We start from the raw sequence: 19,380 nt of genomic DNA on the forward strand, positions 1-19,380 counted from the left end.
GCTCCTTGAATATATCTGCAGGGATAAGGGCTTAAAAAAAAAACCATGCGACTAATGAAATGGGCAGGCTTGTTTAGGGATTTTGATACACAGACAAAATTGTTTTTAAAGCAAACTCCCAAGTCTCTGCAATCTGTAGGAATAAGGTGCATGCCAATAACATTAGGCAGTTATCTGTTTCCTCATTTGCTTTCCTCCTGCCGGGCTCCAAATAGAGCTATTCTAAATCTGTTTGTATTTCACAACTGGGTCCAGCAAGCAGATGCTTCCTACCTGACCCTTACAGGAGAAATACAAACAGGCAGACACCCTAGGGAGGGGCTCTGTCCTCTGCCCTGGCCACTATAAGGTGCTCTAGCAGTGTTTAGGAGCTATAAACAGCCTTAAAGAGTGCTATGAAGCCTACAACAGAAAACCATAGGCTGGATCCTCTCATATGGCCTGATGAAGGACGTGCACCAGCAGCAAGAGTTGGTGGATCTAGAGTGGCAGTGGGTAAGGAAATTTGAAAGCCACCTTGGCCCACCTCCCCCTGGGCACGGCCTTTAGCAGAGCTACGTGAAATGTAAGACATTTAGATAGCAAGAGATCAGGAAGCCTTGCCTGCCTTTGCTGCAGTTGAGCGGCAGGAGGCCCTTCCTGTCACTGCAAAGTGAGTAGACGGTGGTATGTGGGGCTGCCAAGCCTCCAGGATTGCCCCGGGGGTCTCCAGGAATTAGATATGTATCTCCAGGAGACTGCTGAGAGTCACCTGGGAGATAAATGGTAGGGCATTCATTAAAATAAATATTAAATGTTGAATCCAATTTACATTGTAGTCCAGTGGGTTTTTAAAATGTAATAATATTGTGCATTTGCCTTCCTGACGTGAAGTCTTCACACTGTGATCCATTACTGATGTACACAAGCACGCGGGCACATTTGCATCGTGTGCTGCGGGCACGCTGGCGTTCCAGAAACCGCCTGCAATAGATTCGAGCAGAGTTGGCAACCCCAGTGGTATTGAGTCCTGCCAGAGTGAATGAAAGCGCGAGGGTTTGCACCAGCGGCTGTTCTCAGAAGTGAGTGGGGAAGAGGGAATGAGGGCTTGCACCTTGGAGTAAGACTGTGTCATTGCTGTGGGGTAGCCCATAGCACACACTCCTTTAGCTTGGTTTTGGATACCATTTTTTCACAGTCCTTTCCATCTCCTCTTGTTTTGCACCAGAGTGAATGAAAGCGCGAGGGTTTGGCAGTCGCACCCTGCTCAAGTTGTTGCTACATAAATGTCAAGGGGCATTCACAGCTTGATAGTTTATGCAAGGGATTATATGCCGGTTGCCCCTGTTTGCAGGGGACTGCACTCGGTGCTCCAAAAGTTCCTCTCCATTGCTGTGTCCTCGTTCCCACCAGCCTGGGTAGCTGGTTCTGTGTTTCTCCAGAATAAGTAAAAATAAGGGAATTTTTGTGTCCACATGCTTTCTAACTCATCATTGCTCACAAAGGCTGCCAGGAGGACTTCTCAGAAGTGAGTGGGGAAGAGGGAATGAGGGCCAAGCCCTGAGGCCTGGATCCGGTGTGACTATGGTGGTGTTGGAGGCCATGCCCCGTTTCGGTTTGGGTGGGTCCTTCTGTTCCAGACCCATTTCCAACTCTTTCCTCAAATGAATGGGCATCAGGTGGAGTGATCTGAGGACCAGGGCAGATGTGGCTGTGAAATGGCATTGCTTTTGCTTTCTGTAGGCTGCTGCTCGATAGTTCTTGGGGCATAAGCAGGTGGCATGTGGTAGCGCTGAGCCCCAAGCAGGGGCCAGCAAGGGACTGCATGCTTAGGGGCAACCAACACGTGTTCATCAGTGGCAGGTCCTGTCAGACCAACCTGGTGGCCTTTTACGATCAGATCACCAGATCATTAGATGCAGGGGTAGCAGAGGATGTAGTCTTCCTGGACTTCCGGAAGGCCTTCGACACTGTCTCTCACCCCGTTCTCATTAAGAAACTGGGGGGCTGTGGCGTAGACACCCACACAGTCCAATGGGTCGCCAACTGGCTGGAGGGCCGCACCCGGAGGGTGGTAGTGGATGGGTCCTTCTCAGCCTGGAAGGACGTGGGCAGTGGGGTTCAGAAGGCTGAGGGGGGATCTGGTGGCCTGTTATAAACTAGTCAGGGGGGACCAGCAGGCTTTGGGGGAGTCCCTGTTCCCCCGAGCACCGCCAGGAGTGACAGGAATAATGGTCACAAGCTGGCAGAGGGTAGGTTTAGGTTAGATATCAGGAGGCGCGACTTCACGCTCAGGGCGGCTAGGATCTGGAACCAACTTCCAAGAGAAGTAGTGCAGGCTCCTGCCCTGGGGGTGTTTAAGAGGAGGTTAGATGAACATCTTGCTGGGGTCCTTTGACCCAGTACTCTTTCCTGCCATGGCTGGGGTCAGACTAGATGATCTGCTCAGGTCCCTTCTGACCCTAGAAACTATGAAACTATAAAGCACTGTACTGGGAGCTGGGAGAGCTGGGCTTTCTGGGCTGGTGTCTCTGCTCCCTTGCTAGATGTTGCCTTGTGTATTGACACCTAAGGGCTTTGGAGATGGGACTGTCTCCTAGTGTGGATTAGGATGGTGCCTAGCACAATGGGGTGCACAGGCATAGCTGCAATACAAATTATATTAAGGGAGGCGTTGGAAAACCCCTTTGGTGAGAGTAAACGTGACTCAGATTTCAGCGCATCCTGCGAACTGAGCCTCTAACCCTAGGGGATGAGCCACATAAGTCAAAGAGAAGGCAATCCAGGCCTTCCCTTGCTCACCACAAAGACAACCTGTTGTGGGATAAAGAGAAAGAGCTGCTGCCTCCAAGAGTAGGAGATGCCAGCTACAGGAGGGCCCACTTATACTGCCAGTTGACTAAAAGGTGCTATATCGGGAGGTGAAAAAATAGGGAGCTATCGAGGAAAGCTTTATAGGGAGAACCAAAAAAGCTACTAAAAGCCTTGTGAGTATACACCTCACAACTCAGGGAGCCGGTCTGCACCAGATGCTTACTGCACAGTTGCCTAATAACACTGCGCAATAGCGTACCAGTAAAAAACCGTGCTAATATGCTACTGTGCAGTGTTATTAGGCTACTGCGCAGTAACCATCACTAAAAAACTGTGCTGGCACTACTGCGCAGTAACTGTAGTTATTCTGCATTTCGTTAGTACTTCATTAAGCAAGTATGCACCTTAATGAACATGTAGACATGCCCAGGGACACTTTGCATGCTTAGTTAGGCAGAAGGGGAGGGGGAGCCTTGTGTGTGTGTGTGCCCAATTTGACATACCTAACTAATACTCTTGGGCAACACAACCTCCCGGTACAAAAGGACTGACAAGAGTAGCAGAACCCGTCTTGCATCCTGTGTCCTGCCAACACTTCTCAGATCAGATGGGATGTTTCGATTCACCATCCCTGAGCCTAATTTGTAGGACAACCCCCCAGTTCTTGCTGGGCGCAGGCCCGGCTGACCTCCCCCTGCTCCTATCTGTCCTAATAGGCAGGTGTGCAGTCGTTAGGTGGACATTTGGGGCAAGTGGATGGGGTTTTCTCAAGAGCTCCCATGCTCAGGGGCCCATCAGCAACCCACAGTGAAGACATGATTTCAATAAACCGCAGTGCACACGATACTTGTTCCCACTTGGGATGCTTTCAAGTCAGGCAGCACCAGGATGTGCTTGGATGAAGCTCACGCGTTGAGCAGTCTGTTCCCTTAATGAGGGACGTGGGTGTGCTCTGCCAACTACCAGCAATGGGAGGATGCAGCTAATAGAGCCAAAACTGCCAGAAGGGAAAGACAATAGAGGAAAGAGTCCAAATAGCGCTTTATTGATTGACAATTGGTAGATAATAGAAGTCTCTCACATGTGCCTCTCTGTAAAATTGATGGGCTATGAACCAAGAAATGAAACCTTCCCAAGAGTAATGATACAGACCCATTAGATGCATTGAGGGTGGCACCAAATGACCTGACAATGTCCCTGGGAGGAAGAGCGATGCATGTTATTACTCTCCTATTATAGAGAGGAAACTGAGGCAGAGAAATGAAATGGGTTCGAGCAAAGCAGTGGCATTTGGGATAGAAATTCCCAGTCCTGGCAAATGTTTCTCTGTTTTGCCCTTCCTTCCTCCTCCCTGAAATATTCTGGAGCTTAAAAGTAGTGTCAGAAGGTGGGCGTACACCAGTGTGACACCCGTGAAAACGTACCTGTAAGAGCAACCAGCAGATGTCACAGCAAACAGTCTATGTTTAGCTGAGAAAAGGATGGAAATAGATGGAGAAAGCATTAGCATTTGAGTGTTTTCCTTCGTTCTGCTCTGTACTGGGTCCCTACCTTGAAGTAGAAGTTAATTTTATCTGTTCTTCTGTAATGGAAAAAGGGTCGCCAAATAAAGCAGAGCTGTATCTGCTCATTAATGCCATGGGGGGGGTGGAAAAAAAAAAATCGAGCCTTTTCCCACAAACTTTCATTTCCAATTTGTCGTCAGCATTTTACTTCTGCTGACATTTTCCAATCAGCTCTATCAATTACAGCGATTCCAAGTGACTACGTTTCCATCAATGGAAAAGAAAATTCAGGACAGTTAATTGGAATTTTCCAGGTATCGAAACCTTAGAAAGGAGCATAATGAATGATAAAGTTTAGTAATTAATAACAAGCTCTGTCTCCCCACTGCACAGTGAGAGCTGTTAGCAGCGTAATGTTGAAAGGAGATGATAGAATAATACTTAGTTCTTATACCTAGGTGCATACATGCATGTTAATAGCACCTCCTAGCAAAATACTGTAATTAGACTTGTAAGATGGATGGGGCACGGACCATTTCTTTTCTGTTTTGGGAGCGCTAAGCCCAGTGGTCCATGAAGTGGGCTCCTTCCTAAGCAGCGTAAATAATGAGCACAGGTAGATTGAGTGACACACCTGAGGTCACAGAAGGTACCAACAAGCAAACAAATTCCAGTGAGTTAGAAGTGGGGACTTACCTACTGACTGGCTGATGCAGAGCAGCTGTCTGTGTCAGCTTACCACAGTTTAGCTGTCACTTATCCCTGCTTCACTGAGTGCTAAGCCACCATGGCTTAGCTTTCATTTACTGTGGGCTAACAGCACGCACACAGACAGTTGCCACACATTAGTTGCTTTGCAGCAAGTCTGAACCTATAGCTCATGTTATCACACTGCCATCCTGGTCGTTCACCCATACCCAAAGGAGGTTTCTCCCCCCAGATCTAGCTTCTATTCCTCCCTATGAACCATCTTCCCTTTTGCTTTTAAGTCATAGATTCAACTGATACAGGAGAATACCATTATTCCCCTTTTCACAGCTCTGGAAGCAGGGGGAGAAGGGTGTAGTTGCTTGCTGATGTGCCAGGACTAGACCCCCAAAATTCCCATCTCCCCCCACTTAGCATCATGCTGTGTGTGGGGGCTCTTATGAAGCATTTCAGTGCAACTGTGTACCAAGGGTTAACTTTTCCTTAGGTAGCTTCATGTCTTCAGCTGTGGGGAAGTTTGAGGTAATTGGATGATTAAATGCTAATTGGTAGAGGACTTGGAGGGAATTGGCAGGTGTATAAGCCTGGCAAACTAATAAGCCTCATCTAGAGAGAGATGGGGGAGGACGTTGGTGTGAGCTACCTCTAAGAGTAAAGCTAGAGCTAGCACCAGGAGGTAAAAAGTTTACTGAGCTCTTCAGCAGGCCTTGAACCCACCTGGTGAATCCCACTAGGGACTAGAACAAGGGTCCTGAGCAGCCAAGCTAATTGGGGGCTTTAAGGATGCTGGTCTTGCCCAAAGAGGCATTTAAGTGTCCAAGTCCCTCTATATAGTTCTTGATCTGGGTGGGAGGCAAGGAGAGAGGGGTGTATGCAGGAGCTTGGGTGTGGTATTTTTCCTCTCGCTTTGAGACCACTAACATGTTTAATATTAAGGATAGCAGGTGAGATTTGCTGCCTTTAGTAGAAAGGAGATGCCTTCCTCTGGGAGTTATAGCAACATTGCACTAAAGGGCCCGAGCGAGGGCATCTCCTCCAGCCCCTGCCCAAGGTGGGCTCGTCCTAGCCGAGTGCTCTTGGTCCCTGTCCCGTGACCTGAGCAGTGAGTACGGATCCAAAGATGTGATCTCTCCTGTTTTATCTTCAGTTTTCTCTCGGATCCAACGCTCCTGTTGTCATTTGAAAGGCACGTTCCTCAAAGCAAAGAATATGGAGAGGAAAGGCCTGAAGAGACCCTCCTCTTATTCTTCCCTGGATCAGCTGCTCAGAGTAAACCCTTCTAGGCTTTCCTCCACTGCTTATAGCCCAGGCTCACTCATCCCCTTCCCTCTTCGCTGCCCACGTGTCTCTACTTGTGCTCCCGGCAGCTGCGCTCACCCTGATCCCTGACCTCCTGCCACTCCCTTCCCGCGGCAGCAAGACCTAATCATGCATGTTGCCCTGCGGTACTATTTACTTTTCATGGCAAAGTTACGGAGCTGTGGTGACCTGGCGGCCCCCGTCGCACGCTTCCCTGCAGAAGCTACCGAACTAATTGAGAAGTGACAGCGGGTAACAGTAAACTCTCGCCTCTGGTTCTCGTCAAAGGAGGCAGAGCTGATTAGCAGATGCAATAATCGCTGTCTCCGTGATTTTCCCTCGGAGAGACTCGAAGCATGTGGACTACCGCTGGTCTACAGCCATGAACAGCTTGCCGAACCAAATGTAGCTTCTCCCTTCCCTCCCTGTACCACTACTCTCTTGCTGGCGGGCAGTGGTTCCTGTTGCTGATTAGCAGCCTGGTCTTATCCAAGTCCTGCAAAAGCATCTTCACTTGAGGTCCTGCAGGACCCAAAAAAGCAGGCTGCTTATGTCCACATTAACCAGCTCGGGTGAGAGGGGATTTCTACAGCAAGAGGTGGGGGCATCATCTGAAGCACAATCCAAATAAGTGGAGAAGTGAGTGGCTGGTTTGACGAGCAGTCCTGGGTCCCAGAAGTAATGGTAGGCTTGGCCCCCAAGGTCAACTGAAGGTGAATGAGAGGGGAAAAGCTTAGCTGGTGTGGCCAAAAAAGGGTCTCCCTGTCCAACTTGCTGCACGTCCAGCGTGGTTTAGGCCCACAAGCTTGTGATGTCTCAGAAATGTTCTTCTCTGCTTAAAAATAAAATAAGCCTAGCAAGTTGGGAGAGCAGGGAGCAGATAGCTGAAGAGAGCAGATCCACTCAGCTGTGCTGGGCAAACCGGTAAAGCAGCTGCTGCAGCCCCATCCTCTTGCATTTGAGTACGAGCCCCTGGGCACAGATTCCTCCCGCGCACATGCTTTTGCACCATCGATGTTGTATCATGATGAAGTCCCTAAGACAAACGAGACCTATTATTGTATTCCTTCTCAGTGCAGTCCCCCAAGGACCCTGCACCAACTCCAGCATCTGCTGCAGTCCCCAGCATGCAGCTTCGCAGCCGTCTTCAGCTTATCGCCCCTTTGGTGATGAATGCGAGAGAGATCTTGCTTTTATCTACTGGGGAGTGGGGGAGTTGCCTACACCCCTGCTCTGCAAACAAGTCGGGTGTGTGCCTGAGCAAGAAGTCAATCTTTCTTCTAACTTTATTTTTTGCAGAGACTTCTGGAGGTAGTTAGCCCTCACACCTCTTCTGTTAGCACCGCTCAGGCACCAGATGGGCTAATTGACCCTAATTTTAAATGCTTCTTTTCTGGGCAGGGGAGAGGGGTGTTGACTGAAGGGTGATCCAGGAGGGTGTGTTCCTCCAGCTCTTGAAAAAAGGGCTGGAGAACATTAGGGGACAAACTGTTTCTCCCCCTCCCCAGCACCCTTATAGTAGTCACTTAATTTTTGGATGTGCTTAAAGTTGCTTGCTAGACACCTTCCTGCTTGACCAGCAGGTTCCCTACGGTTGCATTTTTGGTATATGCTCAGTGCTTAGCTGCCACCGTAGTGGTGGGTTTGGAGGGGGATGGCCTGGAGGCTGTCTGGGGGGTCAAGGTTGTGTCCCTGGCGCTGGGAGAGAAGGGTTCGAATCCCTCTGAAGACTGCCAGCTTCCTGGGTGTCTGCTAACCATTGGGCATCCCTGTTAAAGGTGGAGATCGGCACTACTGCTGCCAGGTTTTTAAGAACAAACCCTGCTTGGTTCCCGGGAAGGAGTGAGGCTCGTGTCCGAGTCCCTGGGGAGCGGCAGGAGTTTGGATGAACTCCTGCACGTGGCCTTTCTTGCTAGCTACTGCTAACCCATTCCCTGTGTAGCAAGTGAGTTGTGGTGCCCTTTTTGGCACCTAACGCTCTACCTACACCGCACGGGGAGCCAGGCCTCCTCGGCGCCCAGTCCTTGGCATTGAATCATGCGGGAAATGCCGTTGTCTGTTGGCCCGGTGCTAGGAAGGAGCAGCGCTTCTGATCTGGAGGCGTCCTTCTCCGGCTGGCCAGCTTGAAATAAGCTTTGAGAGGGAGCCAGTTCTGATTTCACTCCCTCTATTAGAGGCCAGCGGTCCTGCTTGGGAGTGTGCGATTCACAGCTGCGCTCCTGAAGCAGCAGCAGCCTCTCATTTATATTGTACGACAGCGGCTGCAGACATAGTTACTATACATTTTCCGCCCCCCTCTCCCCTCTGTATTTTTGTTTCCTCTCCTTTGAACAATTGCTCACTGCATCTGAGGAGCTGGTATACAACCTCCCTTTTGTCTGATGCTCAAGTGACCACTAATATGTATGCCACAGGGCTAGACTTCAGGATTGTTATCTTCTCTGGAAATAACTGCTTTGAAGTGAAATTTTCCTTTTCACTGGTCAGCTGCCCTCTGCATATGATAGTGCCTAGCTCCTGGACACTAACTAGCCGCAGGCCTTCAGCATGCTAATCCTGGAGATGACGCTCATGTTCAGCAAGTGTTATCTCTGTTACAGATAAGGGTAAAGAGACAAAGAGGAGGGACAGATTCTCAAAGGTGTTCAGGCACCTAACCTTTTGCTCAAGCCAGTTGAAGTCTGGTGTCTAAGGGCACAGAGAAGTGACATTTTTTGCCTGATGTGGCCACAGAAAGCTGTCTGTAGCCACAACCAAACAAGCGCATAGCTGCAGACAGCTTCAAAATGGACAATTGGGTGAATCTGCAAACATTTGAAAACATGGCATCTTCTGTAACTTCTGTCTGCCTGCCTACTGGCCTGTTGCTCTCCAGAATGGGAGGGAGAAAGGGAGCAGAGGATCCTCCAGCCTGGGGGGTTTTGGCCCCTGTTGGAGGTTGGGGTGGGTGTATTGGAGTCCGTGGGCTACAGCCTAGCAATCGGCAGCTAGATTTGTCCTTTCCCTGGAGCCAACAGTGAACTTCTGTTTGTTCCAGGGGATTGCTTTAACTTGCAACGCTTCCTGCAAAATGTCCTCAGTTACAATGGGGAAATGCACTTCTGTCTGCACTCAAGGCTTTGGTGGATCTGCTCTGGATCTCCGAAATCCACAGACTATCTGGTGCTTACTTCACAAGATAGCAAGGCCTCTTGGTACCCGTGTTAGGCCCAGCCCCATGGCCATGGGCCGGAAGCAGAGAACTGCAGTCTGAGAGGGGCTGCAAAGGCAACTTTGTGCCATGTGCTCTAGTTTCCACTTCAGTCCAGTTTCCCACTGTCACAGGGAGGCTGTAGATCTGCTTTCTGTGACTCCAGCTGGCACAGGAAGTTGCAGACTGCAACTCGCTCCCAGAAGTAGGAAGGGAAGAAATGGGATGGGAAGTGCAATGCTGCAGAAAGTCCTACAAATCAGATCTTTATGTAGCAGTTGTGACCACCTGCTCCCACTCCACTGAACCCGCAGCTGGAGTTGCATGCTGAGAATGGACGAGGCAGACCTGATGATCTCGCAAGGCCCCTCCCAACCCTAATGTCTATGAAGTCCATTGGGCCAACAGAACTGGCTGCTTCTACTGCCCACTAATGCGGATCAGAATAGCTGGTCCAACACGCTACACCTACAGCCACCTTGCAGGCCTGTGCAAAGCAGCTAATATTCGCTTCGGATTTGGCTGATTCGGGGGACAGCGATTTGACTTGGTGATTCGAATCACTGTCCCGAATCAATTGAGCCGAATCTGATTTGGAGATTTGACTGCTGCTGAATCTCCGAATCAGCTAGGCCCAGCCCAGCAGTGCCTGTTCCAGCTCTTTTGCAGCGGGGGAAAAAAACCCACTGCTCACCAGGTGTTGCTGTTCTGTATAATGCCATATATTTATTCTGCGTAGTTTTGTAACACAGAACTGCATGTGGAATTGGACCCACCGTTTTATTTCTCACTTGTGTTGCATTGGTGCCTGAACTGGAGCCAGGTGAAAACTATGTGCTGAAAAAGTTCTTATTGAAACTTTTTTCTTTCCAAAAAACCCACTTCTTTTAATGAGAAATGCTAAATGTTGCTGAATTTCCTACCAATATATTTTAATAACAAAAACAATTTTCTGCGTATACTGAAAACCTGCCTTTGGCAGGAAGATGTGGTTTTCAATAAGATTATTGGGAAAACTTCAGCAAACATGGACCATGGGTCCTTTGAAAGACCTCCAAAACTCCAACGACAACTTTTTTCTCGTATAATAGATTTCCAATAGTCTAGTGTGACTACTCAGCTAGCATGGAGCTCCTTCAGACCTCTGCAAGCATGTGATGAATAACTTTTGGTGGCCAATACCTTACAGTCAATACCACTGTCATGGTCATGCACCATCTCCTGACACTTTCAGATTGTCAGGCAGGAATGTTTAGTAATTTATTTGTGTGGAATATCTATTTTCTAGGCAACAACCGTATACATAATAATAAGCTGATCACATCAGGAGACTTTTTTTTAATCCTTGCATGACTTGAACAGCTGAAAGAAACTACTGAAAACTAGGCACGTTGAGCACCCTCTAGTCTCCTTCTGGCATGTAAGCAGCTGAATTGATAGATATGATTGAACGGATATGCAATGCCAGCCTTACTCTGCAGAGACTATTTTACGTGACTTTTATAAAGAACTTTAGCTTTACGCTATTGTGTTAGGAATCTAAATATAGGCATCTGCTTTCTTTCTTTCCAATCTACATGAGCTTTACTTCAGCTAAACAGCTATTTATCAATGCAACGTTATTCATTAACAAAAAAGAAACAAACCGTAAAATATACGGAGACATGGATGCTTTTTTTTTGTTTTGTTTTTTTTATATGCAGCTGCTACAACTACAGTTCGTTATATTTCTGGTGCAGACTGAGAACCCCAGCTATGTTGCACTTAAAGTATTTTGCAGTTATTGGCCAGATTTATGAAAGTGTTTAGGTACTGAAGAGGCAGAGAACAGATAAGCGTGGACAGATTGGCCCGGGTATCCAAAGGTTGTCAGGTCTTCTCTTAGTATTTCTGGCACCTATATGTCTGAAACTGGTGTTGGAAATGCATCCAGGTGTGATTTCTGAGGGACTTGTATGGCCAGGAGCAGTACAGATGGGGTCTGAGAGGCAACACGACTGCACGATGTGCTGTATTTCTACCTGGTTCTCAGAACTCCCCTGTGTCTAGAGAACCGAATTCCCTATCCATTACACCGGGAGTCTCGGCTCCCCTAGAGAGACAATTCAAGAAAAACCTAACAATTCCCACCTGAACTTGTCCAACAGGTGGGTTTCCCAGTGGAAGGGTCAACAATGGGAAGATCCAGAGAAGTTTTCGGCTGGAAGGGACCTTGTGAGAGAGATTGTTGGATCCAGCCCCCCACCCTACTCTGGGCAGGAAAGACTGATAACTTATTTCGGTCCGTTTAGAGACAAACATGGTTTTCGTGTCACAGCATGTAAAGCAATATCTCCTAGGAAAAACTTCCTGTCCAGGAAGGTGACTCCATAAGTGTGTTTTTGGGTGGGGGGAAGAGGAGGGGTCTTGCTCTTACTTCAGAAGAATTTGGTACTAGTCATATTGGAAAAGAGGTGGAGCGCTCATTTGATTTGGGATGGCAATTCCTGTCTGTCTTCAAATATGTAGGAAACTTCTCAGCAACTTCACTGGAGTATAGCCGGGTACTTGAGACGAGGACTGAGTTCAGGATCACGCGTGGTTTGCATAGCAGTCGAGTGCATGACTTCTTCAAAGGACAAAAGCAGGGCTGCAAATACAGTGGCTGGTTGAATGAAAGGTAAATCCTAGGAAGCCAACTTAGAGGTCAGCTCTTGGATCTAGGTTTAATTGACCACTGTCCCCAAACGTGCACACCTGTCTCTCTCTTGAGTTCATAAGGGACGCTTCCCTCAAAGTCGGTAGAGCCCAACAAGCCTCCAGTAGTTACTGCTGACAAGGAATTATATTTTCAGTCATTTTTCAGTTGTGCGCGTCTACATCCTGTCACATTAGTTTGCTAACACTTCCAGTGTAACAATGAGACAAACGTAGCATTGTGCTACTCCAAGCCAAACATTCATCTCTTCTTGGCACTGGTTCAACAGGCCTGTCAAAACTCCTTGCAAGCTGGCCAAAGCTCGTTAACAGTGGTTGAATGCATATTTAGCATGGAAAAAAAAAACTTTACAAGTTTGGGGGGGTTTCTTGGTAGGAAAGGAGAAGGAAGAAATGTCCATTGAGAATGTACTTTTAAAAATATGACCTAATGGAAAAAAAAAAATCTACTAAATGTATTTCCAGCCAGAGCCTTGTGCAGAATAGCTGAGAAAAAAATGGATTACCAAACAGTTGGGTCAACCCAGCCTTGTAGCTAGCTCAGAAAAGGCTCTGACGTGTCTCTTTGAAGTGCGTAAACCCATAATGGCAATCTCTCCAGGATGGTAACAGTTACGCTGCCATGAATCTTTCCCTCCCGGCTGATATCTGTGGGTTTGTGGTTACCGATTCAGCTTCCTCTCTCGTTTGCAACACGGTAACTCTAGTAAAGTCAGTTGAATGGTCTGATATTTGAAGGATGTGGTTCGCTTTTTCCCGAAAAGTATCGTGGTGTCTTGGTACAAAGGTAGCTCGGCCCTAGGCAGTTGAGTATACCTGCTACAGCTGGTAAACCATTTCATTAAGAGGAGGCAGAGTGACTTAATTACAGAGCCTGAATTCATTCTGCCCGGTGGGTTATAGACCAGGAATGTGCAGGATACAAGGTGAATGACAATCTACAACTCATTCAAGATATTTAGGATACCCTTGTCTTATGGACGGTCCAGTTTAGATTTGTCTTGGCAGAAACCTCCGCCTTGCATTAAGCAGAGTCCCAACAGATGGATAAGATTTTCAAACAAACCATGGTACAACCTCAGGAAGGGATCCTATTTCAAACCCTCCTTGCAGAAAAAAGAAGAAATTGCTTTTATGTTATGAACTCATGCTAATGTAGCTGGGGTTCAAATAAGTCTGTAAAACTATTCTCACTCTTACATCTACATGTAAAGCTCTTGGCATGGTATCAAAAAGTACTTGCTGTTGGGCAATGAGGAAGGAAAGACATAAAAGAGCATGTTGCAGGAGATGAGAAGGGAACGTGCTGCCACTTAAAAGTGCAAGGTGACTTCTTCACACTCAACATGAAGAGGAATTTTAAGATGCTCAGGTTGCAAAGATCAGCATTTAAAAAAATGGAAAAAGCCTTCAGTGGCAAGTGAATAGAGTCAAATACTTAACAATTTGTGGAAATGGTGTTTTAAGATGGGGGCACTGCCTTGGCACTATAGCGATGCACATAATAAATGAATGGAGAAGTGCATAGGAAGTCCAGACTGCTTAGCATCATATTCTTTGTGCCAAATTCTGCTGCTCTTCTGTTCATCACGGACACCCGAAGTGACAGAGAAGCAGCAACTTGAACTAGATGTCTTTAGCACCTGCTGAAGTGTTAGTACCACTGGGTTAATGAACTAGTGTCCACACTTTAAAATGAAAGTTCATAAACTGGAAAGGGTTCAGAAAAGAGCTAGTATATTGATTCGACATCTAGGAGATCCACACTGCAGTGAGAGACTAAAACTCAATCTATTTCGTTTTCCCAAGACCAGATCGGGAGATGACTTTGGTGACATGCTATGTAAGAAGACCTTCATAGGGAGGAGAGTCCTGGGAGTTAAACGCCATTTACTTTAGCAGATAAAGACATAAGGACTTGCCATTGCTGGGAGCTAGATATGAGGCATAAGTATCTTAACAGAGAGAGGAACTGCTCCATTGATTAATCTACCAGGTGAATTTTTATATGAACGTTTTTCTGTCCCTTACAGTCATTAAATGCAGACTGGTTGTCTTATAAAAGATATGCTGTATCTTAACCCAACGGCATGGGCTTTAGGCAGGAAGCATTTTGGGAATGCTATGGTCTGTGTCATGCAGGTCGGGCTAGATGATCATATAATGATCCCTTTGGTCCTTCAAATATATGACTCCATCGTGAAGTAGGACAGATGGAATATCAAGTGGAAAGAGGTATCTTGTGGTTACAGCACTGAATTGCTGTCTTAAAAAATCAGGATTTTTATTTCTGACTCTTCCATTGCCACCTTGCATTAGAAAATTGATAGCATCTGGGCAGAGTGGGCAGCTGGAGTGCAGGGGGGCCCAGTCCATGTGTGTCCAGGGCATGAAAGGGTCATCGGGAGGCAGGATGTCTGACTTGCGGAGCGAGACTAGGTGTCACAATATGCAATTTAGAATCTGTTCGAATATACTTGATGGTGAAAACATGGTTTCTCTTTCCTGCCGTAGGGTGCGTGTAGATGAAATGGGGGCCCTAAATCAAAGTGGTGGGTTTTTACAAACACCGCTTCAATTTAGGGCCCTTTAAACCCCCTGTCTCGTGAGCTGCCTCTGCAGTAGCGGGGAGGAGAGGGTGAGCTGCCGGCGGGTGGAGCGATCCCCGGGCTGCTGGCGCTTCCCTTCACGGCAGCGGTGGCCTCCCCTCCAGGCGGCACCCTGCTCGCGTGGTCCCGGGGGGCACCGCAGCTGCAGGGAGAAGCACTGGGTCCCCGCAGGCAGGCTCCGGGGGGGGGAAAAAGATTTTGGGTAGTGCCTGCTTTCCTGGGCAGCTTCCGGGCTGCCTGCACGGGCTTCCTGCAGAGCCCCCGAGCTGCATGGAGCCCGGTGCTTGGCTCCACGGCTGTAGGGCAGCAAACTGAAACGCCTCAAAGAAGCTTTAGTTTGCTGCGCCCCAAGTCATTTAAGGTGCATTACGCCGCCGAATTTGCTACAGCAGCTGGAATTACTGTGCAATACGCCGCCGATGCATGCAAACACCAACACCATTAAAGCACTTCAAAGACTTTTAACCCACTTTTAAAGTGTCATGCACGCGTGCCCCTCATTTTGTCTACACACAGCCATAGTTTCTGTTCTGCTGTGGATTGGGAGCTCATCTCGTCCTGATTCTTTCTGTTTGCTACCAGGCATGAATTTTTCATTGTTATGGATCAAAGGCATTGCAGCTGGGAGGAGGTACAGAGCTGGAGAGCTTCTGGCATCTTTCTGTAGACCTCTGGGTGACACTCTCATGGCACGTGATCCTGTTTTCACTACTCTGATTCTTGCTCTTAACCACTATCTCCAGCCAAGAAGCACTCTACCTTGACCTTTGTGAGGATGTGCAACCTTTGGCAAGGCTAAAACTTCCACTGAGGTTAGCTTTATGAAATGCCTTCTTCCCCCTTACACCTCACTGGCTTAATATGGGACTTCGTGCTCAATTAAACTATAAAAATCACCTGCCGCCAGTATTTATGAGACTACCAGGGTGAGCACAGCTTATTGGCAAACGGTCAGGAAATGAAACCAATCAGAAGCAAACCCAAAAAGGGGCTTGGGCCTACAGCACCAGGGTTCAAGCCGTAGTCAATGTGGCTGTCTGCCAAACCCCACTTTGTCGTGGAAACTACTGAGAAAGATGAACGGTTGTATATACATTTAGGTATCCAAGTGTACCCTTAGCTTTAAACTGAAATCATCTTGCCATTAATAGAGAAGGCGTGTAATCTGTAACAATTTGGGTAATATGCCAGAAGTGCACGGAGTCATTTGACCTAGAGAGGGCCAGAGAGCCCCTTGACGTGAACCGTTTCTTCCCGTGTCGCTGGGATCCGTGTGTGCTCGTCGTTTTACGAGCCGGGCCTGCAGACTGCTGAAACCTGCCACACAACACTTAGAGACAGCAAGTAGATTGACTTGCCTAGTTAAACCAAGGAAGGGACTCTCTACGTGGATGTGAAACTCGGGTTTTCTTTTCTTTTTTTTTGTGGTTGCTCGTACCGCAGTTGCCTGTGAGTTGGAAAAGAGCAGCCCCAGCTGCTGCCTTGTTTAAGGCTCTTTGTCACTGCAGCAAGCCAGGGCTGTGCTGCTAGCGCCTCAAACTTTTCAAAGCTGTTACCTTGCATACACCTGGAGCTTGACAAATGGTCCCTGTAACCCAGCTCTTCCAAATTTAGGCCTCTGAATTGTGCAAGAACGATCTGGTTAGCTTTGTGTCCCCGCTCCTTGTACTCTGAAGCTATCTGTTGAGCTGCTTTGCCAGAGGGCAGCAGCAGCAGGATGCTGGCCGCTGCGGTCTCCCTTCTTTACCTGTGGCGGGTTCAAGTGCGACGTCTTGTGTTGTGTCAGGGTAATGGTGTAATTTTGCGAAGAGCTTAGACGATGGATTTGTAGAGGGTGGTTTGGATAGGGATGATTTTGCCTTAGGCAGGGGGTCGAACTAGATGGCATCTTCAGGGCCCTCCCAGCCCTACTTTTCTGTGTGCAATATGGTGAAATTTCACCTTTTTTTTTTTTTGCAGTGAATGAACCTAAAAGCACTGTCATCCCAGAGAAGCAGAATTCTGGTATATTTGATTTTTCGAAATTTGACAAAACGATTGGGAACACAATTCATAGTCCCTGACTGCTGAGATTATCTGGTATTGGAAATTGGTTACTTAATCTTCACTGGTTCTTGAGACCAGAGAACTAATCTGAAGACTCGGTCTATAATTGCTTGCAGCTAGAGGCAAGAAAACATTGTCACCTCCCCCTTTCTATTCCTTCACATACCAGGTTTTGGGGTGTTTGGTTTGTGTTTTGTTTCATGGACTTTTAAGTCTAAACACTTGTGCTTATTCTCAGGAGGCATGTTGGAATAACCAAGTCAATTAATGCAGAAACCTGTCCTCGTGATAGCTTGCCTCCTTTCTCTATGGGCAGCTCCTCCAGTCAGCCCTCTGGCTATATACTCCAGAGAGTCGGTGCACTTTGACTCTGTCTACCTGAGCTGGGATTTGGTGTCACCAGCCCATGGAGAAGGAGAAAAGTGTCTGAAAGTGAAGAGCTTTGTGAAAAACCTGCCTATAGTGGCTTCTGGCTCAAAGATGCTTTCAAATGCATTATAAATGAAGTCATTTCTATGCTCTTTTTTTTTTTTTTCCATGGCTCTCAAACATTTTTGAAGGCTCTGGTAAGGGAGAAATGACTACAGAGAGTTGCTCGGTTGGAGCGATCATCCTCGACCGTGAGGGATCGCCGCTGCCAACGGCAGGTTTTGCCGCGTGAGGCTGGAAAAGGGTGCACCACCACGTGACTGCAACATCTGTTAAGAATCTTGTTATTGAAGCTAACAGGATTTTTCACCTTAAATAAGGTTTGTGTAAATGAATCTGCATCTGCACAGCTTTCTGGTTGTGCTGCTCCAGGTGTCAAAGGAAAACGTAGCTGCCAGGCTTTGATCTCTAATGCACATTTATCCGGAACAACTGTTGGGGAGCTTAATTGTATCAAATGCAAAAAGCTCTCCGCTAATGGAGCTGTAAGGTTTGGGAGTTAAAATAACAACGTGCAGGGCAGGCCAAGAGATAAGGTGCCAACAACGTGAGCTCTGCAGTGTTGCATATCCTGTGTATTTTTATGACATGGACCTTAATACGAGTGGTTTGAGAAGAAACCTGTGGTTTAATATAGTCCTGCTTGAAAAACACATGGCCTAAAACGTGAGTGAAGAGTGATGTGGTGAAGAAAGAAGCCCAGGCCTGTGGTCACCGTTCAGGGGTTTGGAGGAGCTGGCTCAATCCCAGACTTCATAGTTGACCCTGGGCCATTGATCCCACAAAGGCTCGACTTAACTCTGCAGTGTGCGAGGGACACGTAACACGGTGTAGGAAGTGTGAAGCCCTTTGCTGCCCTCCTCTCTGCAGCACGTTTTGCAGGGATGCTCTGGAGAGAAAGAAACGGGGGTTCAACTGGGTCTCCCCGCTCGGGGGAAATGTCGCCTCTGCAGATCTGCGTTCAGATGTGGTATTATTTAGATATTTGCTTTCCACCTCTCCTGTGCCTTATCCAATGCAGCGGGATTGGCTTGATCGAATATTGAATCTGATGCATCCCGTGTGCTCTTGCTGCCATCTCGCTTGGTAGCTGCGATTTGGATCGGTGCTTCTCAGCCTCTGAGCATGGAGGTGGCATCTATCCCGTGCCCTTCATAGCGGTCCTGCATTGGAGACCTTACAGCCCCTTTCCTACAATTGCATTTGATAGAAGAGTTTGTGGATAAACGGCTCTGGACACACATCTGGTGAGAAGGCAACTGTCTCTGTAAAAGGGTTTTGAGGTGAACTTGAAGAAGATTTTATGTGGAGAATGAGAGAAGCAGCCACCGAAGGCGGTTTGGAAGGGGTCAGGCAGTCGGCGGAGGGAGTGTTTTGCTGGAGTCGTGTCAAACAGGGTGGGATGAAGCATGCGAAAATGAAGGGAACCCAGGTCCAGATGAAATAATGTGGAGCAGGAAGGAGTGAGAAGAAAGGAAACATTTTGGAGAAACTCTAGATGAAGAAGCGCTGGGGAGAGACACCTGGCCTGAGGGAAGAAAAGGATGATGCATATTAAAGATGATGCAATTAAAGTGGCTGTAGCAAGTGTTTGGCATAAGACCTAATATGTACTGGAGTAAAATACTGTTTCTGGCACAGGCAGGTATATGGTGTAATGGAAAAATAATCAGGAGAGGGTTTTTGGTGGTGGTTAATTTTTTTAAAAGAATTAGTGAATTGCATCTTTTTTAAAATGACAAACCTTGCAGTACTTTTCCAGAAGGATTTATCCCACCCTAGAAAGACACGAAGCTAATTCTTTTTTAAGTACTAAAACTCCAAAATCATTAAAGAAGTCATCATTAAATAGGCCCTTCCTTGCGTTAGGAATCCCTCAGCATAGCCATTGTGGGATGTCTGAACAGGCTGCTTTGAATGCAAACTCAGTGGGGTGTTGTCAAGTCCGTCTCCAGTTCATGCCATGTGTTCATGATTTTCAAAGTGCACAACTTCCTTTAAAGGCCCCGTTGCAAATCCAGCTCCACCTTTTGCAAGGGAAACGGGATTTAGGAAGCCAATTTTCATTCTAGCTGTGTAAGTTGAGTCCACTGGTTAATGCACT

Source organism: Crocodylus siamensis, chromosome 11 (assembly GCF_052110815.1).
Source record: "Crocodylus siamensis isolate JL-2025a chromosome 11, ASM5211081v1, whole genome shotgun sequence".
NCBI lineage: Eukaryota > Metazoa > Chordata > Crocodylia > Crocodylidae > Crocodylus > Crocodylus siamensis.